Consider the following 14,652-nt stretch of genomic DNA (forward strand, 5'->3'; position numbering starts at 1 on the left):
TCTTCTTCTGATCTCTTTCTAGATCTTTCTCTATCTCTATATATATATATATATATATATATATATATATATATATATATATAGTTATGGAATTGACCAAGGAGATGAGTGTACATCCTTTTAGTATCCACTTGGAATATTATTCCAAAGCCCTCTTCAAAATAACTGCCTTTACAGGATTATAGAGTTGTGTTTGATAGTTGTAGTCACAGATAATAGGACATTGAATAATCAGATCAGAGATTTGTCTAGTGGACCTTATTTATCTCTGGTAGCTAACAACCACTAATGCATATATCACCCTTTAAGGGATTTGTAATGGGTTCCACTTTTAGTAATGAGTTGAAAAAAAATCTGCATCAGTCCTGATTCTCTGGAGGAACACAAACTATTGGATAAATATATACTAAAAGAGGGTTTATTTGTAACTTACACCCTAAGGTCTTGTTAGCCCAACTATGGTGGTTTCATGTAGAGGATCAGAAAACTGCATCTGCTCAACCTGTCAAAAAGGCTGGAAACCTCAGTCAGCATTTCCAGTTTGGTGGTAAAGTCCTGAAGGATTCCTGGAGAGCCACTGCTTTTCAGTTCATGTTAGGAAGGTGAAGATTCTGGGTTCCGATATCAGAGAATGAAGGCAGCAGCTTCTGTAGTAACAGGGTAAATGGAATCAATCAGCAAGACGTGAAGGTGCACAGCAGCACACTTTCCCCTTAGATATCCTTATAAAGGGGCCTCTGCAGAATGGTGTCCCTCACGTTGAGAGCGAGGCTTCCTATTTCAATCTTACACCAGGGAAAATTCATGCATCCAAGAATATATGTACAGCACAGATTGGATGTGAAAAACCACAAGCAATAGGAAAGGGAATATATCTGGGAGAGCTGGAGAGCTGGGGAGCTGGGGAGCAGGACTGAATGTAATCAAAAGACATATGACAATTTCAAAAGTAGTAAGAATCAGTTAACCCACTCAAAAGTATCCTCATCAGTGTATTCGGAGGCTTGATTCCTGAGTAACTTTAGATCTTGTCCAGTTGACCAATAGGAATGACTACAATAGCATTGGGACTATACAGTGTTTGTATGAGACTCTCAATTTTGTCTTGACTCATTGAAATGCGCGGGATCAGGACCCAGTTACTATATTTATACCAGCCTCATGCAGAAAGCTGGAAGAAGACACATGGCATATCTGAAGGGGCAAATGGAATATTTTTGATCTAATGTGGTATTTTATTTTGTCTTTAATAGGAACAAATTTTAACTAACTGAAAATGTATAAAAATTTGATCAATGGCATTTTTTTACACCAGGGGTCATAGATACATGCAAAAGCCTTGTAAAGGGAGATTTTTAAATAATGGAATATCTTGGAGGAAAAGTTCAATATTGAGAGAAAAGAACTCTCTATTAAAAGAATAAAATGAAAATTCATTTATAGATTTATAAAAGATATGACACATAAAATATATTGCATATAAATAGAGATACAATGTGATGCCTAAATTTCCACCCTTTCTCATATTTATTAGATTATATGTATAAAATATTATCAGTGATTCTATTTTGACATGAAGGATCATAGATACATACCAAAATTTTGTGAGGGAGACAAAAATTAGAACATATTCTAGAAACTGTGAGAAGTCAAGAAATGATAGAATCTTGAATCAAATGAAATAAGGATGACAATATACTTATATATTTATGCATTATGTGATAGGTTGCATAATATGTAATACATATAAATAGGTATAATTTGTTATGCATGAAACCTTTATGATCTCAGATTTGTTAGATGATATTATAAGAATAGCTTTCTTTACATACTAAAATCATTATAATATAACATTTTTAATTTTCAGATGTGTTTAAACACAAATACTGTACTTATATTTTTACTCTACTTCTTCTCCTCCAACTTCTATTTTCTCCCATTCCCTATAAATTCATGACATCTTGGATAATTATTGTTACACATATAATATATATGCATATATATACACATACACAAATATATATTATGTTACATACTAAGCAATTTAGTGTTGCTCTTTTTTAAGTACATGTGTTTAGCATTGGCCATTGGGATTTGGACAAGATATAGGGGACCTTGTCCCTGAAGAAAACTGAGTCTTCCTCGCTCAGCAGCTAACCTTTACCTGTAGCTCCATATTGACAAATGGATCTTGTGTAATTTCTCCCATCCATATTGGCATGTTGCATGATGTGGTTTTGATGTGGGTCTTGTTTAACCACCATACTAAAGGTATTTCATGGGTGTGATATCTCTGTCATATCCAGAGGACACCATCTTTCTCCAAGCATCATGGTCTTCCTACAGTGATTCAACATGAAGTTATCAAGTGATAGCCTTCAAATGTTAATTTTTAATTTCATTTTGATGGTTTCAACAAATTGATGACCCATAGCTGTTAGTTAGTTTGCTATGCTATCCTGACCTCTGGCATCATTCAGCAATAAAGTGAGTTTCCTTTTTACTTTAGAAGAAAATTTACCATAAAGTCTTTAAGGAGGCTTGTATTCCTAGTAAATTATTAAATATAATGCTATAAGTAATATATTTAAATAAAACTTACCTTAAAATAGTTGTACACATTTGTAGATTTTTTTTTTCACTATATATTCTAGTTTTGCTTTAGTTGTTTCATTCTCACGGAAGGAGTTTTATTAAAATGTCATATCAAAAGTTTTAGTACTCCTTGTTTTCTAATAATAAAATTTGAATTGGTGGAGATCCAAATGTGAAATCGAGCATCACATAAACACCTTTGCACGTTTCAGCTAAAGGGAACGAGAGTCATGTGTAGGTGCTGCTTGCAGGGAGATTTGATGTCAATCCTTTCAAATGCCCATACTCAGTGAACAGTTAGATTTTTAATATAACTTACTCTTAATTTGCTTAATGATTTCACATGAAGTATTTTTAATAACTTATAGATCAATACTTCTGGAGTACTACTAAACGCATCAGGAGTTGAAACCCTGGTGCATTTTACATGCACAGTTTATTTCTTATATCTACCTATCATATCATGTGATGTTTAATAATAGAGTAGAATCCTTAGTTTGATACATTTTTGAGGACTACGTTTTCTATTTATTGTCTTAACAAAGACTCAGAAATTATTTGAAATCTCATGTTTAAAATTATTTCTTTTTTTGAGAACACAGTATAATTACATCATTCCCCCTTTCTTTCATTCCCCTAATCCCTCTCAGGCACTAAAATTTCACATTGTCTGTCATCTTTTAATAAACACATGAATTATAAACCTAGATGTTCTCTGTCTGCAATACAAGGTAGATTTTTTTGTTTTTAAATCATATTTAACTACTTAAATCTGTACAGACAAGTGTAATTTTTATAATTCTATCGAAAGTGTCTTTAAAATTATCTAATGACAAGCTTAACATTTTTTTGAGTGTCTGCGTATAACACTTGTGGAAAACTGGAAGTGTTTTGCTTTATATGTATTTCGGTGTAAGAAACAATGGCTTTGCATAGTTTATAATATCATTAGCATGCACATCTAGAGGAATGTTAATCCCTCTGACTGAAATACAGACATGTCCTTATACATACCTTTAATCCCAAACAATGTAGGTAAGGCTAGTTTGTAACAGTAAGTCAGAGCTCTTAATTTGAAAGGAAGAATAAGAAAGGCAAAGTAAGATAAAGAGAAGAATAGCAAAGAATCTCTAATTTTTTAAAAAATGTTTTGTGTGCCATCACTGACAAAAATAGAATAAGTGTGTATTCAGTAGGTGAGATTTATAGAATAAGTGTGTATTCAGTAGGTGAAATTTAATCTCAATGCTGAGTAACTAACAAAATTTTAGAGATAATGTTATTCTTAATTAACACTGAAATAAGTGTATATTTCAGGAAAGTTCTAACTTTGGCTTATTTGAATTAATCAAATTCTCTGTCTATCTATGTAACTACCTTCCCCTTAGTGCTAAATGATTACTAAAGTGAAAAAAGTCAAATAAAATCCTGGTTTCAACTTTGTCCTTTGCCAAGCTCAGATATATTTGTAACTAATCAACAGTAAAATTACCTTCTACCCAAGGGTATTAACTAAGAGGCAGCAAGCTGTTTGCCTGAGATTACCACTCTGGTGAGCCAAATCCTTTAAATTCAATATTGAGTGCTGTGTTCCTTGCTGGTCTTTAAAACTCTAATCTGTTTTCTTGGGATAGCTTAAAGAAACCACGTTCAGGAGCTTTTGGTCCTGGTATCTCATGGTTAGCAATTAACCTGGTATTTTTTAATTGTTGATCTTTCTACATAACCCTTAGAGGTTATGAAAGTTAAAAGCCATTACAGTGTACCACTGTTGGGAAGTAGACTCAACAACAACCCAATGAACTTTATTTAAGATAAATTTTCTAACAAGTCCCAAATTCTCAAATACTGCCTTACACAGTACACTGGGGACTGGAAGAGGCAGGATTTGGGTGAAGATGTTCTTCCCCATTTTGTATGAGTACAGACTGAGGACATTGCCTAGCACTTCTTATTTAGGGTTGATCAAGTAATTTACAGCTTTAGTGATTTGAATAGGTTTGACCCTCATAAACTCATGTATTTGAATGCTTATCCCACAGAAAGTGATACTACTAAGAGCTATGTCCTTGTTGAAATAGGTGTGGCCTTTTTGGAGGAATTGTGTTACCTTGGGGGTATCTTTGAGATCTTATGCTCCTGCTCTACTCAGTACTGGTTCCCTGTAGAAGACAGTCTCTCTTGACTGCAGTTAGATCAAGATGCAGAACTCTCAGCTCCTTCTCTAGCACCATGTCTGCCTTAATGCTCCCATGCTTCCTGCCATGGTGATAGTGGACTGACCCTCGGAACCTGTAAGCCAGCCCCAATTAAATGTTGTTCCTTTTAAGAATTGACTTGGTCATGATGTCTCTTCCTAGCAATAAAACCCTATGACAGTAGCAAACTTTCTTCTTTTGGGATGCTCCTAAAGTAAAATGTTGTATGAAGAATAGCAGTAGCTTTTAAAATTACTGTAAAAATCTTGTGAAAGAAATCACAGTACATTGTAGCAAATACATGTCCATTACTTATAAAGAAGTTATTATTTTTACATGATTTTCTCATTTTCTTGTACCATTTCTGATCTTTTTTTTAAAATACCGTTTCACAATTTCTTTCTTTTTTATTCTTAAGATTTCATTATTCCCCTTTTTTGTTCCTCATTCTAAGCCCTCCCAAATACCAAATCATCGACTCTCCCAATATCACACGCATGCCCTGAATGTACATTCCCTGCTCTGACATGGTACCTACTCTTTTTTGGGGTCATATCTTTGTCTTGGCCCAAGATGATCAAGTGCACCTGAAATTAATACATTTCCTCCCAAACTGATTTGCACCTCACACATTGCTGTAATTAACTTCTCCACTCTCTTACTCCAGGAAAAGCTAGAGAAGCTGGTTTCATCTTTACCCTTGACTCTTTTTAATTCTATTCACCCATCTGGTAATAGAAAATTCAGCTAGTGCTTTTCTGCTTACTAACTTACTAAGCAGTGCTTCGGTCTATTCACTCTTGTCCTCCTCATTTTTCATATTTTCATAATACCAGCCTGTGACAAAATAAAAGCCCTCCACAGAATTTTCTCTTTCTTTCTCTCTTTCTTTCTCTCTTTCTTTCTTTCTTTCTTTCTTTCTTNTCTTTCTTTCTTTCTTCCTTCCTTCCTTCCTTCCTTCCTTCCTTCCTTCCTTCCTTCCTTCTTTCTTTTTCTTTTTCTTTTTCTTTTTCTTTCTTTCTTTTCTTTCTTTTTTTTTTTTTTTGAGACAGGATTTCTCTGTATAGCTCTGGCTATCCTGGAACTCACTTTGTAGACCAGGCTGGCCTCGAACTCAGAGTGCTGGGATTAAAGGCATGCGTCACCAGGCCCAGCCAGGAATTTTCTTAGATCAATGTTTTCTAAGCTAAAAACATTTTTTTTCTAAACATGCTTAGTTATTCAGTCTACCACTTCTTTTACAAAAACATATAAACTCCATTGTTTGATTTCTGAACTTTTAATGTATTCCCCAGGCATTTGTCTACCTATAGTGGTGCTACGTGTCATGGCCTTATAGCAAGAGTTTTCCTATCATCTCATCCTTTCTCAATATACTCACTTTTTCAGTTTCCTGAATATTTGCATTTTTAGATCTTGGAATTTTTTCTTCTATGGTTGAAATAATATTTCTTCATTCAGTCCTAGATTAGCCTCTGACCTCATGTAAGATCACTGTTCTTAACCTTTCTCCCACTCTCTTTGTCAAAATTTTATTATTGCATGGCTTTTCCCCATTTCTTAGCATTTCATCAAAATGACTGAATGAGAATGTAAAGTGCCGAATTTCAGTATTCCATTACTCTACAGCATATATTGGATGCTGTATGTGGGAGCTCTTAAAATACTTTTTAGCAGATTAATAATTCCATTATTCATATAGACATGATTTATATACATAAGAAATCCAGTCTTCAGAAGCAAGTTGTAAATCACAGTCCAGAAGGTATCAGCAGACAAGTCAGAGAGAAAACATGTCTTTGGAAGAGTACAAATATCATTCTTGTTTGAATAGTGTACTCTGAGAGGATATATCTATACAGAGGAGAATTGTGATGACTGCAGAATCAAAAGGAAGATCGGAGCTCATATTTATCTCTGCCTTCTTTCAATACACTGTTTTTAAATTACACCTATCAGCAGTTTTTCAGAAGGACTGCAGGATTAAAATAAATTGTTGCCATATAACTGATAAAAATAATGATTTCTTAAATCTTCTGTCGGGTTCTTGAATGTGAAAGCAATCAGGTGACTTGACAGTCAAAGAGAGTCAAATTCATGCTTTTACTACTGTGCAGGTGCAAATATAATTTGAGCTTCCAAATAATTATGTTTTTGATTATACTCTTTTTCTCAGAATACTTCCATGAAATAGTGCATGAGTACAAAGAGAGCTTGAATGAGTGTGCTGAAATTCTCAGGTTAATACACAAGTTGGACAGGAATACCAATTTCAGTTTGACACATTGGTGTCACCTGGAGACGATGGAGGTTTTAAAGCATTGTTGGAATTTATCTCAAACTCTGGACATTTATTTTCAAATTCTTCTGAACTCTTGCTAGTAATCTGTCCTTACAAAGAGCATAACAAGAAAGCATTAGAAGAAAGGTTTTGAAGTTAAGTTGTGTACTGACTATAAAGAAAAATATTTTATGCAAATTCTAGAAAATAGTTCTTATTAATGAAATTCTGTCATCATAAGGAGAAATCATGCCAAATGTCTTCTCATCAGTGTGGGTTCCCAATAGCTACTGCCCCTTCTCTGGATACTGCAGGCTTGTTGCCTTTGACTATATATATATATATATATATATATATATATATATATATATATATATATATAGTGAACAAGCATCCATGGATATAGATTAGATATAGATATAGGGACAGGGACAGGAACAGGGACATAGATAGAGATAGATATAGATTTAGGGCTTCCCTAAATTATCTTTCTGCAATGTCAAGTATCTGGAATCTTAGTGTTCATAAGTAAATACAGTAATTACATACAAATATGATGTTCCTAGGATTATACACGTAAAACTCTTGGAGAACAGATTCTGTTTATACCTCAAAAAATGATTACATGGGCTATTGATGACTGACACTATGACCTTACTTTTCCCCCTATCATATGGCCCTAGCTTTTCATCCTTTTGAGCAGCATTGAATTTTAGACATGAATGGAGTGTATAGTGTACAAGATAAGTAGTTCATTGTGGAGAAGAGAAGAACACCCTTCCATGAACGAAGTGAACCATCGCTCAAATATCCTTGTGTTGATATACATTTTAGGTGGGCTTTTCTGGAAGATATAGCATCTTTGCAGAGCATTTTCTTTTCCAAGTGACTGACCAACCCATTTTGATTGTTTCATTTAGGAGGGCACAGTGTTTGTAATGCCTTCTGCTAAATAGTAATCTTATAAGGTATAAAGTTCCTAATACCAGGTTTAAATAGTTATCATTTAAAAACTTTATTTGAGGTTCAACATATTATATCTCTTCCCAGGGATAAATATATGATCCATGACTCACTCCTCTTAACAATAATAAGAGTACAGAAAGTCTAGCATTTGGTTTATTAAGACAGTGGTTATGGCATGGCAGGAGTTGGATCCACCAATAATGTGTGTATGTACCTATATTTAAATATATATATATATATATATATATATCACATTATATATGCACACATTATATACATACACATATATATTATCACATATATACATATATTATCATATATATAATATATCCAGCTATGTAACAGGTAGAAAAACTTGCTCATTATGCTTACATATCAACATAAATAGCAAGGTCACCTATATTTGAAAAATCCTCAAATATAAAATAAAAACCTAACTGATTATATTAGATATGCCTTAAACCCTTCCCAGACCTTTTTGGGTCATTTTGTGTGGTGATGGCTCTGAAAACCAGATGTATGCAGATACAGTCTAATTGTAAAGTGCTTAGTGAGACTATTCACTACTCTTTCCTTTCTATGCTAACATTCTTCGCCAAAGATCAATGGGTACCCAGTGAACATGTCAGTAGTTCTGATGTGTATAATTCTAGAACAATGAGAGTACTAATACCTCATTTTGAGTGATATTTGAAAGGAAGTAATAAAGAAATTTGCTCAGTTAGAAAGAGTGCCAACAGAACATTAAGAGGACTCCATACCCAGCCTTGCATAATGACATTATTAAGATGTACCACTTATGAGTTCTATCACTTGTTTTATATCCTTCGTTACCCCCAAACACCATAAGAAACTTCTCAGGAAGAGTATGATTATAAGGTCAGATGAGAGTCTGATGATCAACCCCATTCTTCCCAGGAGGGAATACTTGACAGACTTAAATAACACTATCCCATGTGCCCAGACACTAACTGTATTGCTCTGCTCATTTCGTTGCCCTGATTGATGTCCAGTGTCTTCTACAGATCTTCACAGCAGCCATGATAGCCAAGGCTATGAAAAGCTTAGAAAAAAAAAAAACTTCATTAAAATATTCTTGGTACCCCGGTGACTTTAGAAACTGAGCTACTGAGACTTGAAGGATTTTACTAGCTCTTTTATTTTGGCAGATGGTTTGATATTATTTGCTTAACGAGTTAAGTTCTTATACTTGGAATGAGCCTTCCTTTGCTCCATAGTGGTCAGATAAAAAAAAATGAATGGAAACAGGCAACCCCAAGAGGTAGGAGGTAGGGGGACCCTCTAAAATGTATCAGAGACTTGGGAGGTGTGAGCCTCTCAGGACTCAAAGGGAGGGACCCTAGATGAAATGCCTTGTAGGGAACTTGTAGAGTCTGCCTCTAGTAGAAAGACTTGGCATCAAGCAGATGGATGAGGTTGCCATCCCACAGTCAAAAAATCTCTGACTCAGAATTGTTTCCTGTCTAAAAGAACTACAAGGACAAAAATGGAGAAGACCCTGAGGGAAAGGAGGTCCAGTGACAGGCCCAAATTGGAATCTACCTCAAGGGGAAGCTCCAAGGCCTGACGCTATTACTGATGCTATGTTTTGCTTACAAATAGGAGCCTAGCATGGCCCAATAAGAACCTGACTGAGAGATGCAGATACTTACACCCAACCAATGGACTGAAGTCGGGACCGTTGTTGTAGAATTAGGGAAAAGCTGGAAGAAGTTAAGGAGGAGGGTTACTACATAGGAAGACCAGCAGTCCCAACTAACCTGGCCCCTGAGATCTCTCTGACACTCAACCACCAACCAGGGAGCATACACTTCCTGCCAACATACACATACAGCAGAGGACTGCCTCAGTGAGAGAAGATGCACCTAACCCTCGAGAGACCTGAGGCCTCAAGGAGTGGAGAGACTTGGTCGAGTGGGATGGGGTTTGGTGGGGTGGGGACATTCTCTTGGAGAGAGGAGAGGAGAAATGCGATGAGGAAATGTCAGAGGGCAGACAGGAAGGGGCATAATAACTGGACTGTAAAACATGATTAAAGATAATAATAAAAAATCTACCTTTGTATTATTTTTCTTCTGTTTCATTTTAATTGTCCCAGTACCCTCTACTATTCCGAGATCAGTTGCTGAAATAGGTTCTCTATTTCCAAATCTTTTTCTCAGGCTCTTCCTAGAGGAAAGTAAGTCTACTCAGGTTTTAAAATGAGTGGACCTATTGAAAAAGTATAAATGAATTTAATTTTTTTTCAAAAATTAAAAGTTCTATGAGCCCTTGTCTGTAATATTTTATATGGTTGATTATAGAAAATGCCTTTCTGAAAGGATTAACATTTAGTGCATTTTACTAGAGAATGAATAGTCATACAGAAAAACAATTACTTGATTTTCAAGTACATTTTGAACGTGGAAAAAAACCCTAATGACACCATAGCACACTGTAATAATATGTCTCAATAATGTAAATGGCTTTTTCATCATTATTTCATGAAGGTTGATCGCCCACTCTGACATAAACGACATGCTACCAAACTGATTGGTTTTCCTCCAAGCTTAAGAAACAGCATAGAGCAAACAACTTGTTGGTTCAGTGTCATGAATAAGCTCCACTCTATAAATTCTGGTTATATTAGTCATAACAATAATAATGCCAACTCCCTTAGACACAAATATCTTAATTATGGTAATTGGATACTCAAGCTAAACATTAGTGATTTCCTTCTTCTGCGAAGCTGGGAGCTGACAGGTCTTTGCAAGAGAGCCCTAGGAATTTATTTATTCATCTTAAAAGTGTAATTGACATTTTGGTTTCTGGCTTTTACTTTAATAGACTTGTACTTCAACTTAGGAGAAGCAGAGCTTTCAGTATGCTGAGAGACACCTTGAAACACTTCATTCAAATGAAGATAAATGTAGATAAAGCTAAAATTATTACTTTTACTATGTGTTCTCCAGAATACTATGCTGAAATCACACGTTTTTATATTTAATTTTAAAAATTAGCATATGTAATATAAAATGTCATTATATCATTAAAGCATGTTTCTTGCCAATCCTCACTGTTATGTCCACCATACCCCATGATGATTAATTTGTATCCTTCCCTCAATATTTCACACGCTTTATGATATGTGTATGTCAAGTAAACCAGACCAATAGGGCTAATGCCACATGTCCCTTCTCACCTGTGGTTCCCAGCAAAATGTTCAGATGTGAGTATATTACTTGGAGTAACCATAGAAACAAGGAAAGTAAAAAGGGAAAATAAAGATAGAGCACTATACAGGAGATGGGGATGCAAGTTATTTACAAGGGGCAAATCTGTAAAATGGGTAGGGGGCTTTAATTGGATTGACGGAGGGTTGTCATTACAAAAGAAGAGGTTAGGAAAATAGTAAATCAACACTAAGAAAGTCTGAAAAGTCAATATGGAATCATGTAATTTCTTATCTAAGTTGCATAAAATAGAATAGGCTTTGTGTATACAGATACACATCCACATCCACATGCATACATACACATCATATACATACACAGTTAAAATGAAGCTATTTTTCTTGGGTTTACAATACTCTCCAGAAAGCCACAGACAACTTAACAAAAACCTGATATCAACTTTTCTTGAGTTGTTATCACAGGAGTACATGAGATTCCTCAAACAATATAGGCTTTTGCTGTGGGCCTTGCTAGCTTCTCAGAGTTTGAAAGTAAGCCTTTTGAGTATATGCCCAGGAGTGGTATACTGGGTCCTCAGGTAGTACCATTTCCAATTTTCTGAGGAACTGCCAGACTGATTTCTAGAGTGGTTGTACCAGCTTGCAATTTCATCAACAATCTAGAAGTGTTTCTCTTTCTCAACATCCTTGCCAGCATGGGTGGAGGAACACAGTTATAGAAGCAGGGGGAGGGAGGATGGGATAGGGGGGTTGTGGAGGGGAAACAGGGAAAGGGGAAAACATTTGAAATGTAAATAAATAAAATATCCAATAAAAAAGTAAGGCTTTGTTCCTGAAGGCACCTTGCACTTTAGACTCAAAGGCAGTCAGATAGGAGGACCTGAGAGCACTCTTTCTGTGGACTATATTTTATAGTATCAGAAAGTGATATGCTAACTTTCCAGTGAAAGAAGCAATCACTAATCCTACCCAGCTGCAAAACTTAGGAACCACAGCAAAGCTCAATGCTAGCCCTCAGGGAACAATGGTGGCATCTATAGCTAGATAGTAATCAACAGCTCTCTACTGGGACTTAAGGCTCACTCAACAGGAGGGCTGTTAGACCTCTTGTTCTTCACTTGCAACATTAATCCAAGGTTTGAATACTTCCTATCTTCCTCATTAATTTTCACTATAATTGCATCAATATTCTAATTTATTTTTGTTTTAAACTATATATATCTTATACCCTACACATATATGCATATAAAATGTAGCAAAAATACACTTTCAACTAAAAATTTAAAAATTTAAATTAGTAAAATAATATTAAGCATCTGAAAAATAAATATGAGTTGATAAAGTTTAATCATATTTCAGTCCTGACAAGTTTTCTGTAGACTATTAACTAAAGTAGTTCTTTGTTATGCTAACATAAATAGCATAAAATGAAAGTTAATATTTTTAAGAATTTTATTTTTTTAAATATTTATTTATTTATTTTAGTATAGAACAGAGTTTATTTAGGGCATGAAGAGGGGAGTTAAGAGAGTACTAGAGGCAGAGAAAGGCAGAGAGAAGAAGAGAATAGAGAAGTGGAGGTGGGCTATGACCACATGGAGAGAGGGGGGAAAGGAATAAGGAGAGAGGGGGAGTAAGAGGACTAGAGGCAAGAGAGAGGCAAGAGAATAAGAGAACAAGAGCAAGAATTTTAAAGATTGCTTTAAAATTGAATAAAAATGAATTATGTCTTTCTCAAAGACAAAATACTTCAACATACATTATTTCACATAATCTATTCCAAATTTATAGTTTAAAAACATAAAATAGTTTGCATTGTTACATATTTGGAAAATATTCTATATTCTTATCTTGGCATATTGCTATTTACAAACAAATAAGTTATTAAGTAATTAAACATATTTAGCAGGTAAAAGCATTTATATATACCTTATAAGCCTATCATTAGTGCTTAAACACTTTAAAATTAATGTTTTAAAAAATAATATGAAAAATTAGTTAACGAAAAGTGAAATTACTATTTGATGAAGTTTTTGAACCATGTTTGCCTTTGAGGTTTGTAAATATGAACTTGGAATAAATAATGTATAAGATATTAAAGTAAGGGCATGTCTTTTTTATTGGGTATTTTCTTTGTTTAAATTTCAAATGTTATTCCCTTTCCCTGTTCCCACTCCTGCCTCCATGCCCTCACATTCCCCTACACTGGGGCATCCATCCAGCCTTCACAGGACCAAGGGCCTCTCCTCCCATTGATGCCTGACAAGGCCATCCTCTGCTACATATGCAGCTGAAGCCATGGCTCCCTCCATGTGTACTCCTTGATCGCAGGCTTAGTCCCTGGGAGTTCTGGGGGTGGGTCTGATTGGTTGATATTGTTGTTCTTCCTATGGGGTTGCAAACCCCTTCAGTTCCTTCACTCCTTTCTCTAACTCCTCCATTGGGGACCCCATGATAAGTTCAATGGTTGGCTGCAAGCATCTACCTCTGTATTTGTCAGGCTCTGGCAGAGTCTCTCATATAGCCATGTCTTGGACATTAGAGTATAAAGAACACACTGGACTGTAATGGAAGGGCAGAATCTTAGCACTTCCTGCAACTATGAGATACTCATTGTAGTTAGATCATTGTGTGATAGATTTCAGCAGATGAGTAAGGTCTTGCAAGGTGTAGAATGAATGAGTGAGTGAGAGCCTTAGAAGGGTTAATTCAGACTGATGTTCTGGAAAGCTAAATGACCTCCAGGCTCAGTTGACTTATGCTGATATATGTTTGCCCTGTACAGCTCAATTACTCAGCTAGTTATAACAGGCTGAAAGATCCTTGTGGCATCTTTTCCCTGGTGGGTTGAGGACCCTGTTTCTTAAAATTAGCCCCCTTCAACACTATGAATGCTGGTCTTGCTTATGGATGCAAATCCAAAGCTGCTCACTCTCCCACTATGTAATTTAGAGCTAGGGGATGTGACATCAGTGATCAGAACAAATAAGTCATCTTCTCACCCGCACATTCTCCCCTGCTGTATTTAGGAATGAATAGTAGAATTTATTTATTACTCCTGAATGATTATGCCAGCCAGGGATACAGGTGCTGTTTTATTTATCAAATACAGAGTCTGTTCTTTGATTCTAGAAGCAAATTTAGATAATTCTCAACATATGAACCAGTACAAAAAGTAAATAAATTTAATGAAATGAAAGAAAATGAATAACAGAATTTCAAATTTAAATGTCCATATTGATTATATTACTTAAGGGTTCTGCCTTATATAGTATGTTAGCTTATGAATACAGCCCATTCACATCTATCAATCAATCTATCTATCTATCTATCTATCTATCTATCTATCTATCTATCTATCTATCTATCCATCTATCATCTATCTATCTATCTATCTATCTATCTATCTATCTATCTAT

The sequence above is a fragment of the Mus pahari genome, chromosome 3 (assembly GCF_900095145.1).
Source record: "Mus pahari chromosome 3, PAHARI_EIJ_v1.1, whole genome shotgun sequence".
Classification (NCBI taxonomy): domain Eukaryota; kingdom Metazoa; phylum Chordata; class Mammalia; order Rodentia; family Muridae; genus Mus; species Mus pahari.